The sequence below is a fragment of the Puma concolor genome, chromosome D2, assembly GCF_028749965.1.
Source record: "Puma concolor isolate L17-30 chromosome D2, mPumCon1.1.hap2, whole genome shotgun sequence".
Classification (NCBI taxonomy): Eukaryota; Metazoa; Chordata; class Mammalia; order Carnivora; family Felidae; genus Puma; species Puma concolor.
This window is the reverse complement of record NC_141677.1, coordinates 35,673,038-35,700,609: the sequence shown is the minus strand read 5'-3', so window position 1 is coordinate 35,700,609 and position 27,572 is coordinate 35,673,038. Positions and strand designations below refer to the sequence as shown.

Here is a 27,572-nt window from a genome sequence, read left to right as displayed (position 1 = left end):
CCTGCTTTGTCAAAGATGAGTTGGCCATACGTTTATGGGTCTAGTTCTGGGGTTTCTATTCTATTCCATTGGTCTATGTGTCTGTTTTTGTGCCAATACCATGCTGTCTTGATGATGACAGCTTTGTAGTAGAGGCTAAAGTCTGGGATTGTGATGCCTCCTGCTTTGGTCTTCTTCTTCAAAATTACTTTGGCTATTCGGGGCCTTTTGTGGTTCCATATGAATTTTAGGATTGCTTGTTCTAGTTTCGAGAAGAATGCTGGTGCAATTTTGATTGGGATTGCATTGAATGTGTAGATAGCTTTGGGTAGTATTGACATTTTGACAATATTTATTCTTCCAATCCATGAGCAGGGAATGTCTTTCCATTTCTTTAAATCTTCTTCAATTACCTTCATAAGCTTTCTATAGTTTTCAGCATACAGATCCTTTACATCTTTGGTTAGATTTATTCCTAGGTATTTTATGCTTCTTGGTGCAATTGTGAATGGGATCAGTTTCTTTATTTGTCTTTCTGTTGCTTCATTGTTAGTGTATAAGAATGCAACTGATTTCTGTACATTGATTTTGTATCCTGCAACTTTGCTGAATTCATGTATAAGTTCTAGCAGACTTTTGGTGGAGTCTATCGGATTTTCCATGTATAATATCATGTCATCTGCAAAAAGTGAAAGCTTGACTTCATCTTTGCCAATTTTGATGCCTTTGATTTCCTTTTGTTGTCTGATTGCTGATGCTAGCACTTCCAGCACTATGTTAAACAACAGCGGTGAGAGTGGGCATCCCTGTCGTGTTCCTGATCTCAGGGAAAAAGCTCTCGGTTTTTCCCTGTTGAGGATGATGTTAGCTGTGGGCTTTTCATAAACAGCTTTTATGATCTTTAAGTATGTTCCTTCTATCCCGACTTTCTCAAGGGTTTTTATTAAGAAAGGGTGCTGGATTTTGTCAAAGGCCTTTTCTGCATTGAATAATCAAATTTTCAAAAAGGATTTTAAGTACACTGTTTAAAGTCATAAAATCAATCAGTAGGAAGATTAAAATGTATGAAATAGCATAAAGAAAGCAATGAAGAAGGAAAAAGAGAAAAATAGTATAAGTGCGCTATATTGTTCATCTTCCAGAGGAAGAGTCCATAGACATGTAAATTTGTTAATTAAGGAATATAACTACATTACATAAATTTTATAATGATAAACTAAAAACATTAACTGTTAGTATTTGTAGCTCTGGAGTGCAGAAGAAGGGAAGTTACATTGTTGGGCTTTTTGTGTGATGGCCAGAGGCATCATCACCATAAATAAATAGAAGATAGAAAGGCAGGCAGACATAATGATATATGTACGCTTGACCATCTCTGGGCTCTTAATTGATTCACTGATGTACATTTCTACCCCTGCACAATCTGCATTTTGTCTTAATTACTATTGCCTTGTCAGTCTTAATGAAAAGCAAGTACCTTCATCTTGTTCTTCGTCATTGAATATTATTCTTGGTCCTTTGTACTTCTATATAATTGTACAACTAGATGTCAATTTCCAAATAACAATTTGTAGTGATTTTGACTAGGACTGTATTAAAGATATATATGGAAGTTATAACCTTTCTAATATTAAACTGACTAATACCTGATCACAGTGTGCATCACAATATATTTATTTAGGTCTTTAGTACTTCTCAATTAGTTTCATAATTTTTGCCATAAATCTTGTGCATCTTCTATTCAAGTCACTATTATTTCCTGCTTTAATACTACTAGAAGTAATATTTGTTTAAACCTAGTTTTTATTTGTTGCTGGTGTTCAGAAATATAATTCTTTATATAACAATTTTTACCTACCCAAGTTGCTAACATCTCTAATTCCAATAATTATCTGTTTTTGTCGGACATAACTTTTGTGAACAGTGACAATTTTTTCTCTATTTTTCTTGCCTTAGTGCAAAGACTGAGGACCTCCAGCATAACATGCACAGATAACAGTGGATAGTAATAGGCAAACTTAGGCTTATTCCAAACTTTGACCTAATAAATCCTAATGAATCCTGGTGAATGGCTAAGTCTTAGAGGGAAGTATTTAATCTTTCACTTCATTTTTACTGTATGTATGCAATGCTTCTACTAAAGAGTTAAATGTTTTAAAATGTTAGACCTCTATCTACTGATATTTTCCATATATTTCAAATGTGTAATACAACCCAATAGAATTAAAATATACCTGTGTATATTACAAACAAAATTACCCAATATATACATATATGTGTGTGTATATATACATATATAAATAATATATAAAATATATTATAATAATAATAATAATATGTAATATATATATAAAGGATCTAGAAAAGTACAACCAAGGAGTTAACAGTGGTTAGCTCCAAAGTAGGAGGAATTATGGATCTTGTATACATTTATTTCAACTGTGTAATAAGCATAATAAACTGCTTTGTAATGAAGACACTTTTTACTTCATTTTATAGTGGAAGAACATAACAATTTTCTACATAAGTATCTAAAAAGAACTACATATAGGACAAAGCAGAATAAAACATAGAGCAGAGAAGTGAGTGATTCTGAATGAAAGAGGCAGGAAAAATTTAACACTTGAACTGAATTTGACAGATAAGGGAGAAAAAATATTCAGGACTGAGGGTAAAACAAAAATATGACATATTCAGGAAACAATTTAAACACAGACTAAAATATAGGTCAAAATCAAAGTAGTAAAAACTGACAAACATAACTCTCTCTGCCACGCTAATAAATGTAGACATTATTCAGTACGCAAGGAGAAATTACTAAACTCTGTTTGCCAACAGTGTGAAAAACAGACTTGTTTTGTTGTTTAATGAAGTCAGCGCTGTTTGGAGGACAGTGTAGAATAAAGACAGGCAGACTGCCACTTTTCAAATAGTTCATACCAAAGATCAGATGTTGAGCTAAGATGCTAGAGAGAAATTATTAAACTAAGGAAGCATTTCTGAAGTTGAAGACATAACACGTGATAAATAGCTGGAAGCAGAAGATGTGGTAGAGGGATGACAATTCTGAGATTTCTAGTTTGGATGACCAAGTGGATGATGTTGAGAAGGTAAATACAAGAGAGAAAAGAAATTGTATGGAACAACGGGAATTCCTATATAGTAACAAACAAACCAAGAAACATTTCTATTTAGGGAAGTGATTCTAAGGAGGCAAGATTTGTTTCTTTTTATCTCTTGCAGGGATTAGGAACATAAATTACAACCAGATTTTCTCTCTATACTTTTCTAGCTGACACAAAATTTTGTTTGTCAGTAAATGGTCTACTTTGTGTCAAAACTATCAATGTAGTCAATGGAAAATACCTCCAAAAGATGAAGGACTATGTATCTTTAATGAACAAAACCATAAATTCAGGCTGAAACATTAATGAACTTCAAACTATGATTATAATTTGATAGGTAAATAATCTAATCAATTATGTGAAAATATTAAGTATTTCCTATGTTGTTTAGAGATGAAATTGTTTAAAAGCTTTATATTTTATGGGAAACTTCAACATATTTCTATTATGTGATTTTTTTCTACAGGGAGTAAAGTGGCAATTTAGTACATAATAGATTCATTCTTACTTTCTCCTTTTGGTTAAGCTTCTTGGTCTAAATGGAGTGGGCATATCTAACACTTCAATCAAATGACTGACAGAAGTGAAAGAACAATAGCTGATGCATTTTCCTACTAGCAGTCTATTTGTGAAACCCAAATTAATAAAATATATACAGCTTTCATGTTTAAAAACTTCCAGAGAGAATGTTACTTAAATAAAATGCTACAGAAAAACTGGATTCGGTGCTTATCCAACTTCTAGATGAGAGTTTCCAAACAATGGAAGTAAAAAATGAATAAAAACAAATTTGATAATGTAAAAATATTTAAAATTTTCTCTATAAAAGCAAAATTAAACAAATCCAAGCAAATTAAATATAAAGAAATTTTACAATATGAAAAATGGTTATTACATTTACTTTATATAATTTAAAAAATATCTTAAGATATTATTATGTATTTTGGTATTTTAATAAATTAATTCAATTTTTAAAATGTTAATTTAATATTCTCATAGGGAAGAGAAATGAAAATATTAAGGCTCAGATAAATGGACAAATTAACAAAAAACAAAAGAATGGATGTTCAGAACAATCAGAGATGCATTTCACATATTCATTATTTTTTAATGAAATTATTAACAAAAATGACCAGAAGAAAATACATTAACATGCCAAAGGTATTTTTTATATAAGCTTTCTCCTTTTTTATATTTCCTACCATTTACTCATGTGCTTATATTCATTTTATAATGAAAGTGGTTTTATTAAAGAAAACTTTTAAATATAAATTAATGTCACTGGAATGTAATTCAGAATTTCTTGTGAACTAGCCTCAAGAAAAAAAAAAAAAAAAGCAATATGCCATAGACTCCTAAAGAAGTTTTTGTACTTGTTCTGATAATGAATAGAACTGAAATTCTAAGTAATGCTTTCCACTCTCATATCACATATTATTACTTTATAAACAACTGATAATTCCTGACAATTAATACGATAGCTATCTATATGTTTTGCTATTTGAGAAGAAAAGTCACATACAAGGAAGTGGAGAAACTTTCAAACACTAATGTTTGGTAGGCAAAGCTGTGACCACTAGTCTTCTGATGCTGGGTTTAATATTAAATCTTCTGAGATACAGGACCACCTCAGCATGGTACTATACACAAGAAAAGATATCAAATGATACAATCATATATGGTGGGGCACGTGGATGGCTGAGTTGGTTGAGCATCCAACTTTTGATGTTGGCTCAGGCCATGATCCCAGAGTTGTGGGATAGAGCCCTGCTCCACACTCAGTGAGGAGCCTGCTTAAGATTCTCTCTCTGTCTCTCTGTCTCTCTCTCTCTCTCTCTCCTTTCCTCCCTGTGCCCCTCTCCCCCGATCATGATCACTCTCTCTGCCCAAAAGAAAAAAAAAATAAAAGAAATGATCACATATGGAATTTAAAGTCTACTAAAAGATAGCACTGACTTCCTGTAAAAATAAAAATAATATTGAAGATCATAAGCGTGCTACTAGCAGCAGAAAACAGCTTGTAAATGTAGAAAGCTGGGCAGTGACTCAATGACTAACTTAAACAAAGTAACATAATCTACCATTAGAATAAATCCCTTTAGGGGCGCCTGGGTGGCGCAGTCGGTTAAGCGTCCGACTTCAGCCAGGTCACAATCTCGCGGTCCGTGAGTTCGAGTCCCGCGTCAGGCTCTGGGCTGATGGCTTGGAGACTGGAGCCTGTTTCTGATTCTGTGTCTCCCTCTCTCTGCCCCTCCCCCGTTCATGCTCTGTCTCTCTCTGTCCCAAAAATAAATAAATAAACGTTGAAAAAAAATTAAAAAAATAAATAAATAAATCCCTTTAGCACTGGTATCAAGGTACAACTATTAATAGAAATAAATGTGGGAAGGTATATTACAAAGAGATTCACCTTTTCAGAAACAGTAATTGTACTAAGTACAACATGAGCAGATAAGTTATGGGAAGGTCAGTAACTGAAAATTTTAGTGGAACAGAATTAACTGATGCTATAACTGAAAAGAGAGCAGCTAGTTTTGCTGATTATTAAAGTGTACTCATTGTTTCCTAAGACTTCCAACTAGTTTGCTACTTGCTAGTTTTGCCAACTAGTTTGCTTTTTTAAAAAGTTGTTTAATGTTTATTCATTTTTGAGACAGAGAAAGACAGAGTGCAAACGGGGGAGGGGCAGAGACAGAGAGAGAGACATAGAATCTGAAGCAGGCTCCAGGTTCTGAGCTGGACAACACAGAGCCTGATGCAGGGCTCGAATTCATGAACCGTGATATCATGACCTAAGCCGAAGTCTGACACCTAACTGACTGAATCACCCAGGCGCCCCAACTAGTTTCCACTTTGTAAAATGAGGAACAAACAGTAACTGATGTTTCAATGCATTTTAAGAGGTAGATTAATAACAGCATAAATACATACAAAGTCTCACACAATATATACAATGCAATAACCCCGCTCTGCTTAGAAAATTTAGTGCTCACAACTAAAGAATACCCACTACACAAGAGTAAAGAAAATCAGGGGTGTGAAAGGTAAGGAGGACAATCTTTTTTAGAAAGTGATAATGAAACAGTGTATATTCACTATACCTTAGAAAAACAATCCCAGGACTCTTAATACCACTATGATCCATACATTTAAAATCTAATGAGGGGCGCATGGGTGGCTCAGTTGCTTAAGTATCTGACTTTGGTTCAGGTCATGAATTCTCTTTCGTGAGTTCAAGCCCCGAGTCAGGCTCTGTGCCGACAGCTCAGAAACTGGAGCCTGCTTTGGATTCTGTGTCTCCCTCTCTCTCTCTGCCCCTCCCCCACTTGCACTCTGTCTCTCTCTCTCAAAATTAAATGTTAAAAAAAAAAAATCAATGAAAAAGCCTTACTCCTGTAACCTAAGGATCAAAATGCTCCAGTTCAATTTGGAAGATTCAAAAAAAGCTTCAAAATCTAGGGTATTTTGAATTCCTATCTTCTTCATTCAGTTTTTAGGTTAAGAAACTTCTTTCAAATAACTTTTTTTTTAAGCCTAATCAAATAACCCAGACAATACCGTAAGTTGGCAAGACCAATGGCAAAATTATATAAATGTGAGAAACTTAATAGGAAATTTTTGAAATATAAATTTTTTATTTTCTGACATTCCTGAAAAGGTGACTTATTTTGTTACTAAGCTATTATATTCTTCATATTATATAACATTAATTCCTGACAAGTCTGACAACCTATGTTTAGTCTGAATAGTGAGTCTTGCATAGTGAGTCTAGCAAATAAGGGTACCAAAGCATTGTTCATAATTTCTGACTTAAATATGATTGACCTAATATTTCAAAATATACTTATTGTTATAGAAGACTTTTCAATATTTATTATAATATTAACTTTCCAAAAGATATAATATCCAATATATATTAAAAACTTTCAAAACTCATTAATGAGGAAAAAATCCAATAAAATGGCAAAAAATTAATAGCAACATTTCCAAAGAAAAGATACAGATGACAAATAAGCATAGATTTTAATATCATTGGTCATTAAAGAAAATCCAACTTAAAACCATAAGGAAATACATCTATTAGAATGACTTAAAAAAAAGTGGCAATATTAAATGCTGATGAGGATGTACAGCAACTGAAACTTTCATAAATTGCTGATGGAAATAAAAAACGACACACCCTCCTTAGAAAACAATTTGGAAATTTCTTAGGAAATTACACATACAGTCACCAGACAACTCAGATACATGACTATTTAGAATAGCTTTATTTATTTATAATCACCAAACACTTAAAACAACCCAAATGCCTATCAAGTAGTGAATGGACAAATTGTGGTATATCCATGTAAGGCAAGCTCATCAAGTAATAAAAACAAATAATACATTCAAGAACAGAGATGAATCTCAAAATATGCTATGTGAAAGAAGCCAGGCATAAAAAAGGGCTACAATACAGTATGATTCCATTTATTTGACATTCTGGATATGGCAAATATATAGGCAATTTAAATAAGAATAATATACTATCTAGAAAAAAAGAAAGGAAATTCCAAAAGTCTCTCTCTTTCTGCATGTATGTACGCATATATACATATCACCTACCTACACAGAAAGACATACACAGGGACACTCATAGATACATGTGAAACACATTTGAAACTCAAAACAAGCCTATGAGACAAGTAAGATGAATTCAAATATCCCAATTTTCTAAGACTCAGATTTAGACTCTTAGTGACTTACTTTTTAAACTTTTGATTTGGAAATAACTTCAAACTATGGAAACACTAAAGAATAATACAGAGAATACCTATATACCTTTTACCAAGATTCATCAGTTTTTAACATTTTTAACATTTTTCTCTTTTTCTCTATAGATACATATTTAGTTTTCACAAATCATTTAAAAAGATTGTATAAAATGCACTTTTATTATTTATAATATCTCAGTGAAAACCTCCTAAGAAGTTGAAGTTTGTATCTGTGAAATCATTTGATTTTATCAGTTCATATGGATATCTCCAATTCCAATCTAACACAGTTCAAAGCCATGGTCTTCTCCCATTCTTTGTTATCTTTTTCCCATTATGTATCTCTCTTCTTCTCCAGTTAGATCCTTGGCTCTGAGGTCCAGGATAGAATTCAGTACTTATACTGGACAAGCCCCTTAAAGGGCAAAAAATAGAAATCTTGGGGCACCTGGGTGGCTCAGTTGGTTCAGCGTCCATCTTAGGCTCAGGTCATGATCTCGTGGTCTGTGGGTTCAAACATTGCATCAGGCTCTGTGCTGACAGCTCGGAGCCTGGAGCATGCTTCAGATTCTGTGTCTCCTTCTCTCTCTGCCCCTCCCCAACTCACACTCTGTGTCTCTCTCTCAAAAATAAGCATTAAATATTAAAAAGAGAAATCTCACTGGAAAGGACTGGGGATGGTGCACTGGTAAGAGGGCCTGCTTGATGCGCTCTAAATCCAAAGCAACAACAGTCTGGGACCTGTGTCTGGGCTTTTTCTTTTCAGGAGTGATTGTGTCTGTTTTGAACTACATTCTCCACATCCCTCTCTTCTGTTTCACAGTCTCTTAAGCACCCCCTCCCCAAATCCCTGCTCTCCAAAAGTGCACACCTATAGAAGCAATAAGAGCTCTAATGAAATATGATGTTTCTTCCTCTACTTATAAGAAATTAGATTTCTAGTATATTCTGTCTCTCAGCAATTCTGAAGGTACAGGTTATATGTGATTCTATTTGTATCCTTTGTTTTAAGGATGAAGAAATTCAGAGTCATTATCCTCCAAGCCTATTTTAAGTGACTTTTGATGGATTTCTCACAATTGTTAAGTGGCGTATGCAGGATTAGGAGATCCATCCAATATAATTAAGAAAATAATACAATCACATACGATAAAAATAAGAATATTTAGAATAAAACTCCTTATGGCCCAAAACTGAATGAATTTCTTTTTAATTAAAGGTAGCTGTGGCTTATTTTTTTTTCCTTTTAAAAAAATTTTTCTTTATTTATTTATTTTGAGAGTAAGAATCCCTAGCAGGCTCTGTGTTGTCAGCACAGAGCACAAGGCAGGGCTCGAACTTACCAACAGTGAGATGATGACCTTAGCCAAAATCAAGAGTTAGACACCTAAACAAATGAGTCACCCAAGTGCCCATGGTTTAATTATTTTTAAGATGCATCCAAAAGAAGCATTCTATAAAGCCAGAAAAACAAAAGAAAATGAAAATGATGACAAAGGAAAAAGGGAGAGAGAAATTAACAGAAATAGCTCTTTATGGGGCGCCTGGGTGGCGCAGTCGGTTAAGCGTCCGACTTCAGCCAGGTCACGATCTCGCGGTCCGTGAGTTCGAGCCCCGCGTCGGGCTCTGGGCTGATGGCTTGGAGCCTGGAGCCTGTTTCCGATTCTGTGTCTCCCTCTCTCTCTGCCCCTCCCCCGTTCATGCTCTGTCTCTCTCTGTCCCAAAAATAAATAAACCTTGAAAAAAAAAAATTTTTTAAAGAAATAGCTCTTTAAATTTTGATGTGCAATTGTTTTCTAGCTATCTGATATGAAGCAAATACTACATGAAATGTGAAAGAATTCATTACTATACCCTGTAACTTGTACCAGTCATTCTTATATGGAAAAAACTGTCCTTATAAATAAGATATGGTAAGAATTGGTAAGATATGATAAGATATGGTAAGAAAATGTCCACAAAAGCACCCTTTACAACTTCTAGTTCTAACTTAGTGTAACTGCTTCCCACTTTCACAGTAACTAAAGCTTCTTTTTACCTTCCCCTGGGAGAAAAAAAAAGAGAAATCGGCATACATCAGGAGGTAAAGATCTCACAATGTGTTAGTATCACCATTGCATAGAAACAAACATCAACAGTTTTGAACATTTCATAGAGAAAGTAAAGTAAGACAAGTAAAATCTTTACGGCAAAACTCAAAAAAGTTTAACTTCCTTAAGAAAGCATTCATAACTTCCAACTAGGGTTTTTGATGTTCTTTCCTAAACTTCTCATCTAAACAAATAATAAATGAAAAAAAATCAGTAATTCTAAACAGATTATACTTATTAAGACCAAATGTTAATAGAATAATGCAAGGAGGGAAATCCATAGGCAAATTGTAAGATTCAAAGCTTTGAAACCTTTTACCACAAATGTTTAGTAAGGTTGAAAAAAATTTGCTTAAATGTCAGTTTGATAAAAGCCAAAGGGACATTTCTCACATGTGTTTATATTTAACCATATTTTTAAAGATGGAAAAGTAACAGTCATTCAAAACTAGGGTTAAGCTATTAGTTCATATGAATTGTAATTTAAAGGTATTTCTCCAAGCTCTAATTTTATTTTCTTTGATAAGAAAACACTTTTAACCATGTGTTGCTTAGGTAAACCTTTATTCAATACTAAAAAGTTTAAAGGTTTAATTCTGTTCATTTATAGGTCTGAAAGGTTTTTTTTGCATGTAAGATAATCAAATATACCTTTGAAAGCACTTTGTATATAATTACAATAAAATGAATTATTCCTAAATTCAGATGCATGGTATGTGTATTTGGTTTCTACCCATCATAAAAACACAACAAAATTTGACTAAACCAATTTACAATTTCCATTAAATAGTAAAACTGTTTGACAGTTTTAAACCATACCAAAAAAAGCCATATGAGAAAAGGAGAAATAGTGCGGGACAGTGGTTCTCAAAACGAAACATGCAGCTTCCTGGTAAACCTATAGTGCCAGCCATATGCCCACAGGAAGTTCCAAAATACAAATTATACTTTTTACCTCCTGTATTGGTTTGGTTCATCTGTTATTTCTATCACAGAATCCATGGTTAATAAGGGGGCCTTAGTTTTGCTGATCATAGAAAAATTCTAGAAACATATGTAACAGATACAAAGGGAAAGTATTCCAGCAATAATTAATCATTTTTCTCTACCAAACTTTAGAAAAATATCACTCATCAGGAACACTCAAACACTTAAATCTCTTATCAAAACAGAACATATGGAACTTCTGATTCTGAATAGCATATAGCAGGTCACAGTCAACATTCAGACTGACAACAATCTGAAAAGTCATATAAATTATAAATCATTAAAGGTACCAAAGAGCTATAGAAGGATCAAATGAATAAATTTCCAAGGAAGTGGGGACTGTTCAGAGGGTAGGCTAGAACTGGCAGATGATTATCCGACCTGGCTAAATTTGTAGTCAGTAGCATGGGGCTAGAGAGAGAAAATTTGACATTTTGGGGACCTCAAACACACAGCTGGTTTGTCCCATAACACATTTGCTGAATTCTGAAACTGAATGGTAAGCTAAGAAGGTTAACCAAAATCACTTGAAAAGCAGAAAGATCTCTCAGCCTGGCAGGGCTTAAAAAACAAAGACAGGAACAGAAAAGGAACTAAAAACATAACAGGCAAAAATGAAATCCTAGAAGGCATGGAGAATAAAATCTAAAGATAACACAGACACTTTTTCCCTGGGGACTGGGAGAGGACATCTATCTATACTGGTTATATCTAAAGGCTGAAAATTCAGACTGTGGGCTTAACAGAACAGGGGGTGGAGAGCAAGGGAGTAAAAAAAGATAGGGATTTCAGACACTATTAGTACTAAAGTGATAAAATTGGAAATTGAGGACCTAAAATAAAAGGTCAGCTTCCCACTTGAGATATTTGCCAAACACTGAAGTGGATCAGGCTGGAGGATAAAGAATCTGGAAATCTCTGAGAGCACTTCTGATGCTATGTTTCAGAGCTGATGAGACAAAGATCCAGTGGCCTCAATTAAAAGTCCAAGAGGATCAAGCTCTAGAAACAGAGGTAAACAAGGTAGACTGAACCTATCAAAACTGAAAATCAACTTTGATCTAGCTTAATCCTTGATTTTGTTAAGGCAATCAGCTCTCCCTTCACTCCATATCAGTCCCAAAGAGGAAAGGGCAAACACTGGTAGATAATACAATCTAAAGGATCTACATTTCTTACATAAATAATAAACAACTAATAGTTATGCAAAGAGGCAAAATAATTTGCCTAAAAACAAAAGGAAACAGCAAGAGAAAAGTTTCAGAAATAATACAGACACTGGAAATAAAAGGACTTCAAAATAACTATGATTAGTATTTTCAAGGAAACAAGGAAAGAACTTGACAAAACTTGATAAACAGATAAAAGAATAGAGAATTACAACAGAGAATTAAATATATAAAGAAAACAATACAATAAACATCTAGAACTTAATTTGATATAGTTTAAAAATTCATTGAATAAGTTTAACATTTAATGCAATCCCTATCAAAATACCAACAGCATTTTTCACAGAACTAGAATAAACAATCTTAAAATTTGTATGGAACCACAAAAGACCCTGAATAGCCAAAGCAATCTTGAAAAAGAAAACCAAATCTGGAGGCATCACAATTCTGGACTTCAAGCTGTATTACAAAGCTGTAGTAATCAAAACTATATGGTATTGGCACTAAAATAGACACACAGGGCAAAGAAACAATAGAAAACCCAGAAATGAACCCACAACTATATGGTCAATTAATATTTGACAAAGCAGGAAAGAATAACCAATGAAAAAAAGACATTCTCTTCAACAACTGGTGTTGGGAAACTGGACAGCAACATGCAAAAGAATGAAGCTGGACCACTTTCTTACACCAAATACAAAAATAAATTCAAAATGGGTGAAAGACCGAAATGTGAGATCTGAACCCATAAAAATCCTAGAGGAGAACACTGGCAATAATCTCTTTTGACATCAGCTGTAGCAACTTCTTTCTAGATATGTCTCCTGAAGCAAGGGAAATAAAAGCAAAAATAAACTATTGAGACTATATCAAAATAAAAATATTCTTCACAGCAAAGGAAACAATCAACAAAACTAAAAGGCAACCTACAGAATGGGAGAAGATATTTGCAAATGACTTATCCAATAATATCCAACATACATAAAGAACTTATAAAACTCAACACCCAAGGCATTGGGTGGCTCAGTTGGTTGAACATCCGATTCTTGTTTTTGGCTCAGATCATATCTCACAGTTTGTGGGGTCAGGTCTCCATGTTGGGCACTGTGCTGACAGCATGGAGCCTGCCTGGGAAATACCTCTCTCTCTCTCTCTCTCTCTCTCTCTCTCTCTCCTTCTCTCCCACTTGCACTGGTGCACACACGCTCTCTCTCAGAAATACACATTAAAAAAGAAAAACTCGACACCCAAAAAACGATTAATCCAATGAAAAAATGGGCAGAAGACATGAACAGAGATTTCTCCAAAGAAGATATACAAACGGCCAACAGACACCTGAAAAGATGCTCACTATCACCATCAGGAAAGTGCAAATCAAAACTACAATGAGGTATCACCTCACACCTGTGAGAATGGCTAAAATCAAAAACACAAGAAACAACAGGTGTTGGTAAGGATGTGGAGAAAAAGGAACCCTCTTGTACTGCAGTGGGAATGCAAACTGGTGCAGCCACTCTGGAAAACAGTATGGAAATTCCTCAAAAAATTAAAAATAGAACTACTATATGATCCAGAAAATGCACTACCCAAAGAATACAAAGACATTAATTCCAAATGAGACATGCACCCCTATGTTTATAGCAGCATTATCTACAACAGCCAAATCGTGGCGGCAGTCCACAGGTCCAACAATTGATGAATGGATAAAGATGTGGTACATATGTATGTATGTGTGTGTGTACACACACACACATATGTATTCAATGGAATATTATTGAGTTATAAAAAAGAATGAAACCTTGACATCTGCAATGACATGAATGGAGCTAAAGAGTATAATGCTAAACAAATAAATCAGAGAAAGACAAATTCTTATGATTTCACTCATATGTGGAATTTAAGAAACAAAACAAATGAGCAAAGGGGAAAGGGAGAGAAACAAACCAAGAAACAGACTCTTAATTATAGAGAACAAACTGATGGTTACCACAAGGGTGTGGGTAAGGGGGGATGGGTGAAACAGATGATAGGATTAAGGAATGCACTTGTCATAATGAGCACTGGGTGATGTATGGGATTGTTGAATCAGTATATTGTAGACCTGAAACTAATATAACACTGCATGTTAACTGTAATTAAAATTAAAACTTTAAAAAGACAGAATTCATGAATAAGTTTAAATTTAAACTATTCTCTCTGAATCTTCCTCCTACTTAGCCACAGACATGTTATCAGTCACAGAAGGATGTGGAACAACTGGGAAAATAAAGCCCCGGTTCTCTGGCTAGAGAACCAAAAAGGAGAATTCCAGGGAACCACAAAGAACTAGGGCTCTTAACACATCTGGAAAATACAAAAGACTAATCAAAGAAATAGAAGATATAAAAAAAACTAAGGAAACTTTCAGTAATTGAAATTTTAAAGCTCACTAGATGGGCTCAATAGCAAAATGAAGAAGACAGAATTAAGACTCAGTACACTTGAAGACAGATTAATAAACATATTCCAGTCTGAACAACAGAGAGAAAAATTATTTTTAAAAAATGATTAAAGACTCAGACATCTATGAGATATTATTAAAACATCTAAAGTTTATGTCAGCAGAGTACCAGATGAAGAGAAAAAAATACAGTGTAGAAGAAAATTTTCAAAAATATAAGTCTACAACTTTCCAAATTTGATTAAAGACACACTCCTACAGGCTCAAAAGGTTCAGAAAGCCCAAACAGTATAAACTCATGGAAATCCATGCCCAGACAAATGAGAAGAATCCAGAGAGTGGAACTGGGTGGAATATCAATATTTAAGAGGAAAAGGACCAACAGAGAGGAAGGGAAGCACTGACCTACCAAAGGGGGCAGAGGGAGTGCCCAGAGAAAGATATCTAGAAGGAAGGAAGAAGTATCCAGCAGAGTCAAATTCCTTACTAAAGAACATTAAAGGCAAATCTGATATCAATATGATCCAAAAAGGATTTCATATTTCAAGTCATCAGGGTAGGCAGCATTCCTTACTGGTTTAGAGCAAAGGTTCTGGTGTCAGACAGACCTGGCTTTAATTTCACGTTCATCTAATTATGACATAGCACAAGTAACCTAAATTCCCTGAGATTAGGTTTCCTCATTTGTAAAACATGGTATTGAAGACCACATCTGTCTTTGCATTCTACCATATTTAAGTATAGTACCTAACAGATATTAGGTACATACATGCCAAAAAAGTTGATAAACAAAAGAATGTTTGGCTGGATAGAAGAACTACGGAAGGATTAAATGACCGTCTTCTTACTATTGCTTTTGCTATTGGATTTTTATGAAAGTACAGACGATCAATCTGTACACATTTTAACAAAATTAAGTTTTTCTTGAGCATTTTTAAAAAACTTTGACATTGATTTGAATTTTCCCTCTATCTCAGATACCTACTGGACACTAAATAAAAACTTATGGCAAAAGAACTTAAAAAAAATAAGAATGTAGAAAATTGTTATTAGGGAAACATTTAACTATAAGACAGATTTTAGATTAATAAGTAGACATTATGTTATCTAGTGAGAAAAAACAAAATCAAATTATTTGTGAACTGAGATTAGATTAGGGTGTTCTGAGTTGCTCCTCCTACACCAGGCTCAGAATGAAAAAAAAGTCTGTGTGTCCATGTGTGTGTCTGTGTATGCACATGCAATGTACTATTTCACTCTTTCATGTCATTTAATAACTCCTTATCTTTCTTTCAATTAATATAAAACACTACCACTCTGTTGTGAAGACTATATCAGTGCCTTAAACATAGTAAACAGTTAATAAATGATACCAACTATCTATGTAACTGGGGAGGAATAACTTGCTGATTTTGCAGAGAATGTTCAATCTGGATACCATCTAAAAAACACACAAATAATTGACATCTTTACAATTTTAAATTCAAACTTCTCAACATCCTGGAAAATATCTGATGCATAACAGTCTCAATCCCTACTTCATTAAATAATGAAAAATAAAATCTATTGCATATCCAAAGGTTACATACTAACCACATAACATCAATGTTGATTCAAAAGCACATATAGCACACAATATTACTTTTCACATTACTGTAAATGAAATTCTCAATTTGGTATTACTTTTTAAAAGTAAAGTTTTGAAAATTTATCAGTATAGAAGTTTTATCTTATGCATGCCTTTGTAGCAAAAGACATTAAAACCAATATGAAAAGTGTTTAGATACTAAAGAGATGTTTTCTTTCATCTTCGAACACTACAAACAGAGATTCCAATAAAGAAAACCACAACTTTGCTGAAGTTTAAAACATCTGGGGAGTATCTTAAGATATTCATTCTTAAGAGCTCCATGTTAAAGAACAGCCTGAAGGGTAGATGATAAATCTGCTCTAAAAGTGGAAGTGTGTTTTTAATCCCACTGAATATAAACAGACTCTTAAAAAAAAAAAAAGAAAGAAAGAAAAAAGAACTCTAATTCGAAAGCAACGTGCCAAGAGACAAAAATGTTCCATAAAAGGAAACTTTAAAAATAAACACTAGAGCTCAATTATAAAACAAAAAGAACTTAATTATTAAATAATCATGAGAATATAATGATTTTAGGATATTAGCAACCAGAAAGTAACTGTCAATAAACCTTTGTAATTGCTAACTGAAGAATACTGGGTGATGGGTTCAGATTACAAACATTCTTTTGTAAAAGATGTTTCTCCAGCTATGAATTCTCATATGATAACAATAAACTCTCAGAAAGCTAATGTAAGAAATAAATGGGATAATTTATATTTTTAAAAACTGAAGATGTATCTTTCTTTTACATCAAGTTAATATTAATGCAAAAGTTATTTCATAAACTTTGCATTTACAAATACACGATATAGAATGTATCAAGACATGATACATGAGATCCTAAAACTCATATATATTTTTTTAAAGTAAGCTCTACACCCACCATGGGACTTGAACTCGTGACCCCAAGATCAAGAGTTGTATGTTCTACCAACTAAGCCAGTCAGGTGCCCCTAAAACTCATAACTTTTTACAGAATTTACAATAAAACTGTCCATAAAGCTTATTAACTGAAGAGAGTATTCAGACTATTTTTAAAACAACCACCAACACTGGACTCAATACAATGTGGAATACATTCTCTTCAGTACATACTGAATTTCAAAAGTAAAAACTTCGAACATCCACCAATTTGGAAGCAAAAGCAAACAAAAGCAAGGTGAAATGACAAAGCCCTGGGTTCCACAGTTATTTAGCTACTACAGAAAGAGTGTTACAGTATACCCTACAGGCTATACTGATATATAATTTATAGGTAAATCTGTTTCCCAATTTCAAAGTATGCAATTTAAATATATATTATATTGATAATAAACCAGATTTGAACATTTTTTAGTATTTTATAAATGCAAGAACTCTAAAATGAAAATAAAGGACAATTAATCTAATGTAGAACTGATATCTAATTAGACATAATATTCTTTCTGGACAAGAGGGGAGGTCAGAAAGCTTTCTCTATAAAAGGCCAGGTAGTAAATATTTTAGACTTTGTGGGTAAAAAGAAAAACTCAAGGATATTTTTTAGGTGGTTGGAAAACAAGAGATTAGCAAATTTCCAAAAGTACTTTTGCTGATAAAATTAAAAATATAATTGAGTAGTGTTTTGTTTTTTGCTTGTCAGTTTGTTTTGTAATTCAGTTTACTAATAAAAAGAATATAATTCTTTTGGGGAGAATAACATTTCATTTAATTGGTGTTCAAAGTTACTGTTCCCTATCATCAAAAATGACTGCAAATGTTCATCTGTTAACATTGATCTATTATGAGATTTTACATATTTCAACTTTGAAGAAGTCTTTTCACATAGATTCTGCCAAATATTGATACCAATCCACAAGCATATGATTTTTATTGAATATATTCATCACATAAAAGGCATTTATAAAATTCTATTACAGGAGCCTCTTGATATTTGCCTTTTAGCATGTCACTACCTTATAGATTAATCACTTCCAACTCAAAATTAGACGAAGGGTCGTCAACTGCGTTGTTAAAGGATTTAAAATAAGGAAGCATCCGTTGCACTGCCATCAAGGTCTGAAAAATACTCCTGGAACTATTGTTTCAGCCTGAAAAGTATATCTGCTATAAAGAGTGTAAGAATAGAGATATTACTTCTTGTTTTAACTTCTGACAGAATGAGACATACATAAAGTAGCTTGACATTTGTCACAATTCAAACTACAGTAGTTGCTGTCAAATGACTACCATGGTTAAGTTTCAAATGTAAGTGCTATATAGGCCTCACAATTAAGAAACAATATCAGTATCATTAAGAAACAATATAAAGACTGAAATAAAAGTTAATTTTCAAAGCCATTCCATGTGCTACAATAATTAATGGAGCGTCTTATCTAGAAAACTCTGAATCTATATTCTTAACTCAAAATAACTGTAGTAATCAAATGGCAGGGCAAGTCAAATAGCTCAAATTACAGGCAGAAATTTATGGAACTATCTCTTCATGAGATCAAATGAAGTTCACTGTTAATACTACTAGTTCAATAATAAATGAGAGATTCAAATATTTTACAAAATTTTGTGATTACAATAATACAATGAATAACCACAGGCTTTAAAAACCTTACATTTTCACAAACTTTATAAATATCTTAACTCTTTTTTTTTGTTCCATACGTATTTTGTTTCATATGTAACACATCTTAACAGATTATACTTTCAGACATACTGAAATAGTGTTTTCTTAATTTTTTTGAAAATATTCTTGCCTACAGTTGTTTGATACAGACTTTTCATGAAGGCTAATTGTCCAGTCACTTGAAACTCAGTATCACTTCTGTGAATTAAAAAAAAACAACTGATTACTGTCAGTAAATATCTGATGACTCACCAAAAACTAAGGAAAACCACTCAAAATCATTCTTTTTCTTTAACTGACTACTGATGTTGCTACCAATGTCCTCAACTGTTAAAGCAACTATTGCCACCAAAAAACTGACAGTCTTAAATTTACTTTCTCTAAACACATTTCTTTGGCTAATACAACAAAACACAGTTTAATTCACTCAACACTGGTAAATGGCTCTCACTGTTTAGCTAAGAAATTATATACTCCCAAACCTTACTTTGGGTGCAACCTCATTTTGATTTTTTGTTTGTATGTGCGAAAAACCTCTGCTGTGATAAGCTATTATACTTTAAATTTTCTAACTTGTATAAGAATTGCTTTCCTTGAGTTTGGAATACTGTAAGTGCTTAGCCTGGTAATGGCAATGTATGCAATAGTCTTTTAATAGAGCTTAATAAACACAATGTCTCATCATCTAATTTAATAAAATAACCCATAGTTCACTATCCTGTAAAAATGGGATTCAAAGTCCCCTTTTCTCTTTTTCTTGTTTTGACATGATAGGTATGTACTATAAATAAAAAATAAAGTGTTATGCCACAGTAACAAATGTGACACTTAAAACACTGTTGAATTACTTTATCACTGGGATGTTAGTATGCCAAGCAGCAGGGTGAAACAATGAGAATGCCATGTCAAATCTTTGCTGTAACTATTCATCCCTGCCGTAGGGGTGGGAAAGCAGCCATAGACAATACATAAATGAATGAGCATGAGTATCTTCTAGTAAGATAGAACTTTAATTATGGACAGTGAAACTTAAATTTCATATAACTTTCACATCATAAAATATTATTCTTCTTTTTACCAGTCATTAAAAATATATAAAAACCATTCTTAGCTTACAGACCACAAAAACAAGTGGTGGGACAAATCTGGCCCATCCCTGCTTTAAACAAGTCACTTATTCTCTTGGGCTCAGCTCACTCTTCTGTCACATGTAAATAATATAATGATTGTTGTACCTATCTACCACAGAGGAAAATGAAAAGGATCATCAAACATACGTGAACAGGTTCTAAAACTATAAAACAATGAGTATCAACTAATTCTATTTTGCATTCACAAAATATTGATTGCACAACATTCAATGTACTTATGCAGGCAGTCAATCCAATTCCATAAAGATAAAAAACAAACACTAAGCATTTACCTGCAAAACAAACAAGCACTTCAGAAAGTCACTATGGATACAAAAAAAACACTTTACCCACAAACTCTTTTAATAAATGTTTTATTTCAGCAACCAGTCTTATTTGAGACTTCCTCCATACAGCCAGCAAGTACACTCTATCTCTTTTTGGTAGCTTCATAGTTTTCCATTGTATAACTACAACTTAATCTCTACAATAAACATTTAGGTTTTGTCTAATTTTGTTTGCTTTTACAGGTAATATAAAAACAGGGGTGCCTGAGTGGCTCAGTCGGTTAAGCGTCTGACTTCAGTTTAGGTCCTGATCTCATAGTTTGTGGGTTCGAGCCCCGTGTCGGGCTCTGTGCTGACAGTTCAGAACCTAGAGCCTGCTTTGGATTCTGTGTCTCCCTCTCTCTCTGCTCTTCCCTCATTCAAGCCTGGTCTCTCTCTTTCAACAATAATAAATAAAAGAAAAAAAATTAAAAAAAAACATCCTTACACATATACAGTTCATAGATCCAAGAGCATTTAAGACATAAGATTTTGATAAATAATATTGATTTGATAAATATTGATACGATTTGATAAATTTGATAAATAAAATGATTCCTTCAAAAAGGCTGTGGTGACTTATAGTCCCACGATATTATGAAACTGCTTATTCCCTATAATCCTTGCCATATAAGAATTATCGTAACAAGTTTATTTTCATTCCTCCTATGATTGAGGGTGAACATACTTTCATATGTTTACACACCATTTTATTAACTTTTCTACCCAGCAACAGTTCACAGACATTGCTCATTATTAATATATAATTGTTGTTCTCATGGATTTCTAGAAGCTCTTCACATAGAAATATCTTGGACTATGATGTAGTTGGCAATTATTTTTATCAGTTGGTAAACTGGCTTCTGACTTTATGCAAACTTTTTGCCATGTATTAAAAAATATTTTTAATATAGGCATTCATCCACTGCAAGAATGTAAAACCAAAAAGGAACTGCAAATTAAACCCAAAGACTGTAGAAAGAAGAAAATAAGAAAGAGCTGAATATGTAGAAAGAGAAAACAAACATGCTCTATAGGGAAACAACAAAGCCAAAGTTGGTTCTTTGAAAAGGCTAACAAAATTAATGAGCCACTCCCCTTGCAAAGAAGGAACAAATAACCATTACAGAAATGCAAAAGGATACTTTTCTCCATAGACTATATAAATATTAAAAGGTCATAGAAAGATATTATGAACAAGAGTATGCCAATGCATTTTAACATTTAGACAAAAATGTACAAATACTTAATCAAGGCTGACATAAGAACAAGTGAAAAAATCTAAAAATCCTTCACTTTATTTATTTAGAGAAGAGAGAGAAGGTGCATGCGAGCAGGGGAGGGGCAAGGAGAGAAGGAGAGAACCTTTTTTTTTTTTTAAAGAGGGACAGACAGTAAGAGAGAGAGAGCATGAGCATGGGAGGGGGGCAGGGGGGTAGAGAGAGAGAATCTTAAGCAGGCTCCATGCTCAGCGCAGAGTCCAATGTAGGACTCAGTATCAGCATCATGAGATCATGACCTGAGCCGAAATCAAGAGTCAGACTCTTAACTGAATGAACCACCCAATCGCCCCAATCTTTCACTTTTTTAATGCAATATTCCCAACAAAGAAAACTCAAGGTCTCAATCACATTATCAGTGAATTGTGCCAAATATTTAAGGCATAGGCAAACCATAGGCACAATTGTACAGAGAGTTAAAAAGGACAGGAACACCAAAAAGAGTATCCCCATTAAAATGAAGACATCTATTCATGAAATGGTATCATGAGGATAGTGAAAAGGCCAAGTCAGAGCTGGCATTTTTTTTTTTTTTTTTTTTTTTTTTTTTTTTTAAATTTTTTTTTCAACGTTTATTTATTTTTGGGACAGAGAGAGACAGAGCATGAACGGGCGAGGGGCAGAGAGAGAGGGAGACACAGAATCGGAAACAGGCTCCAGGCTCTGAGCCATCAGCCCAGAGCCCGACGCGGGGCTCGAACTCACAGACCGCGAGATCGTGACCTGGCTGAAGTCGGATGCTTAACCGACTGCGCCACCCAGGCGCCCCCAGAGCTGGCATTTACCAACTAAAATAAGTCATAACCTGAATATACAGAGAATTTCTATTAACTGCTAAAAAATTATTAATAGAAAACTGGAAAAAAGAACTTAAACTTGCAATTCACAAAGCAAGTGTATCTAAATGGTCAATATACAAATAAGAATATGTTTAACCTTATTAGTGGTCTGGTCAAGGAAATACAATTAAAACTATAATAAGATACCTCTAGTCACTCACCAACCAGTGTGGCTAAAACAAAAATTTTAAAGACTGAAAATACCAGTGGAACAAATGGAAACTTCAGTCCTGTTGATGGGAATATAAAACTTTGGAAATCTCTTTTGGTAGTATCTAGTAAAGTTTAAGACAAGCACACCCAGTGACCCAATATTTCCATTCCTATTTATAATTCCAACAGAAATGTGTGTACATGAACACCAAAAGACACATACAAAAATGTTCATTACTAGCATTGTTTGTAACAAAGCCAAACCCAAAACAACCCAAACACCCATCAACAGTAGAGTATAAAATTAAATTGAGACAGATTTGTACAGTGGAATTGGATAGAGAAAAGAAAATGAAGAAAGCACTACTATATGCAACAATCTGGATAAATCACACAAACCAAGATGAGCCAGAGAAGCCATAAACAAAAAAATATACACTATGCGATTTCATTTATTTAAAGTTCAAAACAGCAAAGCTAATCTCTGGTGTTGTAAGTCAAGATAGTGGATACCTTTGGGGAAGGAGAGGGGCCAAGGGTGCTTCTGGGCTTCTGGCCAAGTTCTATTTCTAGAACTGGTTGGTAGTTAAACAAGTATGTTTACTTTGAGGTAATTCTTTCAGCTGTACACTTATGATTTGTATACTTCTTTTACGTGTGTTATACTTCAATTCATAAAAAGTTAATAAAAGAAGAATGAATGTTGAGTTTTGCAAATGCATTTTTAGCATCTATGAAAATAATCATTTAAAATCTCTCTAAAAATTAAATGGTAAAATCAAATCTGGGTCCAATCAAAAGATTAAAACCACATAGTAAGTTAAACGGAATTTTAACATAAAGAATTATTAACTATGATAAAAAAAGAAAGGTCCATATGGTATTCTAGGGCTGAATGAAAAGTACCCAAGGAAGGAAAAATTTATGAAGGATCAGACCTCTTTTGAGAAAGTGTGGGTCAGCCACCAGATAGTAGAGTTCATTGGTTTAGTTGGTCTGGGGTTACTAAGCAAACAACAGAAACCCTCTGGGAAGCAGTTGGAGAGCAGGGTAAAATCATATTAATAGATTCCCTAATTCTGAATTATCCTTTCATTTTGGAATAAACCCTACTTGTACTACTAGTCTCTTGATATATCACTGTATTTAGTTTATATTGCTCTTAATTTATCATTTGTGGCTCTTTGTATCTAGTAAAGTATTAAAAATGTATGTTTGTATCAATTTTGTAATTACCCACCAAGTAAATGTTGGTTTCTAATTATTTTTCACTTCTTCGTTTTACAAAAATACAGTACTTTCATCTGCAAATAGCATTTCCTTTCTTTACCATTTTTATACCTAACGTATTTTTATCAGAGTATTATGGTCTGACTTTTGTTTTTAAAAAATCAACCTTGTCTGCTGGGCTGAGAATATGAGGAAAGCAGCCAAGGGTGGAAGGAGAGAAACTAGGTTAAGAGGCCATTGTAATAATTCAGGCAAAGGATAATGGTGGCACAAAGCATAGGACAGATGACTACAGCAATGTAGATGGTAAGAAGTGTTTAGATTCACGATATAGTTCAAAGGTGGTTCAGTAAAATGTGTGAAGGACAGGATATGTGCTATAAGAAAAAGAGAAGTACCAAGAATACCTTTAAGGTTTTTAGTCTAAACAACCAGGACAGAGTTGCCATTAAGTGAAACAGAGAAGGCTGTAGGTGGAACAGGTTTGGGACAGTGGGGAAAATTAGGAGTTCAGCTTGGATTTGTTGAGTTTAGACTATAAAAAATCCAAGTGCATTCATTAAATAAATGCTGGAAGAACAAATCAGTCAATCTTTCAAACACTACTGATTCCCCAATACTCCAAAACTGCGATGAGTAAGGACACAAAGAATTATGCCATAACATACACTCTACTTCACTACAAAGAAATGATTCTGTGAGACCCACAAAAAGGATAGACTTCACAAAAGGATCCATGGCAGGAACTGGCCTATATAGCCTGACTGCCATGTATAAAAAGAACGAAAATGCAGGCTTTCCTAAGGCAGAACCAAAGGCCCAAATTCCCCTCCAGTATATTGCACATGATCTTTGTTTAAAAAAAAAAAAAAAAAAAGAGTAAAGAACTGGTATTCTTGGTATAGCAGGCAACACTAAGCTCATAAGAGTTCTAGATAGAGACAAAGAAACTGCAGAGAGAGAGGCAGACAGACAGATAGATGTTAAATGTTAAATAAATGTTAAATAAATAAATAAATAAATAAATAAATAAATAAATAAATATTTAATAAATAAATAAATCTGAGAAAAAGGAAAAAAAAATCCCATAGTTCATGGTGCTATTATAGTTCATGACTAGTGATATAGTCATTCAGTGCCCAAGAAAGACTTGGCAAGTTCACCTCAAAAAAGACAACTTGCATCAAAAATACAAATTCTAAGATCTTCATATTTTTCAGTATGATATATATATATCTATATCTATATAGATATAGATATAGATATAGATATATCTTATTATTAGTAGTAGTAAGCCCTGCAAGCGCAAGGCCTCAAAAAATTGGGTAAACACTAAGAATCATTCCTCTCCAAGGAAATCTTTAGTAAAAGGCAAAACATTTATATGATCTGAAGAAAAAACAGAGTATCAGTATGATATATTTTTAATTATTCCATACTATCTCCTTTCATTCCTGCAAGAAAAGTCATGAGGAAAAAACTATTGTATAGATAAGAAAAATGAAGTATGCAATCAGTGTGACATGTATAAAGGTAGCTAATATTAGAACTTGTATCTCTCATACCCCTTGCCAACTATCCACTCTCAAAGAATTTCTAATTTTGTAAAGGTGTAATACTAAATTAAATATGAGGTGGTAACAACAACAAAACCTATGAAAAATTTAGCACATTATCAAAATCCCAGTGATCTGTTCTGCAGAAAAGAAAAATCTACCTTAATATTCATATGGAATCTCAAGAAATAGCCACCTTAAAATGCATACGGAATCTCAAGGGACCCCCAAATAGCCAAAATAAGCTTCAAAAAGAAGAACAAAGTGAGAGGACTCATACGTCCTGATTTCAAAACTTACTATAAAGCTACAATAATCAAAACAGTGTGTACTGGCAAAAAGACATATAGGCCAATGGGATGGTACAGAGAATCCAGAAATAAACCCTCACATACATGGTTAAATAATTTTTGACAATGATGCAAAGACCATTCAGTGGGAAAACAGGGTTTTTCAACAACTGGTGCTGGGAAAACTGGATATTTACATGCAAAAGAATGAAAGTAGATATGTATCTAACACCATATAGAAAAAATTAATTCAAAATGCATTAAAAATCTAAATTTTAAGAGCTAAAATGATGAAACTCTTAGAAAAAAAACATAAGACAAAAAGTTTTTTGGATTTGGCAATGATTTCTTGGATATGACACCAAAAGCATAGGCAATAACAAAAATAGACAAATTGGACTTCATGAAAATTAAAAACCTTTGTATATCAAAGACAGCATCAACAGAATAAAAAGGCAACCCACAGGATGGGAAAAAATCTTTATGAATCATTTATCTAATAAGGAAATAATATCCAGAATCTATAGAGAACTCCTAAAATTCAACAATAAACAAACAGCCTGATTCAAAATTGGGCAAAGGACTTGAATAAACATGTCCCCAAAGAACATATACAAATAGCCAATAAGCACAAGGATAGATGTTCAACATCACTAATCATCAGGAAAATGCAAATCAAAATTCTTAGTACCTCACACCCATTAGGAAGCCTACTATTGAAAAACTAGAAATAACAAGTGTTCGCAAGGAAATGGAGACATTAGAACCCTTATGCACAGTTGGTGGGAATGTAAGCTGGTATAGCCACTGTGAAAAAAGGTACAGTGGTTCCCTCAAAAATTAAAAATAGAATTATCATATGACCCAGCAATTTCACTTTTGGGTATATACACCAAAAAACTGAAAGCAAGGTCTCAAAGAGATATTTGTACATTCACATTCATAGCAGTATTATTCACAAAAGCTAAAACATGGAAGCCACTCAGGTGTTCACTGATGGATAAACAGATAAGCAAAATATGGTGTTTATGTACAATGCAATATTATTCAGCCTTAAAAAGGAAGGAAATGATGACATAGGCTACAACAGGGATGAACTTTAAGAATATTATACTAAGTAAACTAAGCCAGGCACCAAAAAGACAAATACTATATAATTCCATTTATAGTCGAAATCATAGAAAAAGCAAGTAGAATGGTGGTTGCCAGGGATAGAGGAAAGAGGGGAAGAAGAGTGATAATTTAATGGGTATGGAGATTCAGCTATTTAAAAGAGTTATGAGATGGGTGGTGGTAATGGCTGCACAAGAGTATGAATGTATTTAATACCACTAAACCTACACTTAAAAATAGTTAAGATGGTAAATATTATGTTATGTGTATTTTACCAAAATTAAAAAATGGGAAAAGTTAAACAAATATAAAAATACGTTTTTAAAAAATCAATACTTTAATAATCGCAATACTTTCCCCAGTTACTAAAAATTATCATTAAGATTTGACCATTGCTACGTTCTTCAAAAAATAAAAAATAGAATTATCATATAATCCAGTAATTCCACTACTGGGTATTTATCCAAAGAACACAAAAACACTAATTTGAAAAGATATATGCACCCTTATGTTTATTGTAGCATTGTCTACAATAGCCAAATTATGGAAGCAACCCAATGTCCACTGACAGATGAACGACCACAGAAGATGTGATTATATATAATATAATGGAATATTGTTCAGTGATAAAAAGAATGAAATCTTGCCATTGGTAACAACGTGGATGGATCTAGAGGGTATAATGCTAAGTGAATAATAAGTCAGTCAGAGAAAGAGAAATACCATATGATTTCACTTATATGTGGAATTTAAGAAACAAAACAAATGAACAAAGAAAAAAAGAGACAAACCAAAAAAAAACAATGGACTCTTAAATGTAGAGAACAAACTGATGGTTACCAGGGGGTAATGAGTGGATGGATAGGTAAAATAGATGAAGGG

The 27,572-nt window shown here is 33.4% G+C and overlaps 1 protein-coding gene and 1 non-coding gene across 6 annotated transcripts in view; both read right to left on the bottom strand.

Annotated features, from left to right (window-relative positions):
• ADK (adenosine kinase) overlaps window positions 1–27,572 on the bottom strand; it is a 524,109-nt gene that overhangs the window by 365,189 nt on the left and 131,348 nt on the right. The window lies entirely within an intron of this gene.
• LOC112854920 (U5 spliceosomal RNA) lies at window positions 25,025–25,140 on the bottom strand. Its single transcript, XR_003222993.1, has one exon. It is a non-coding gene; the product is annotated as a U5 spliceosomal RNA (small nuclear RNA).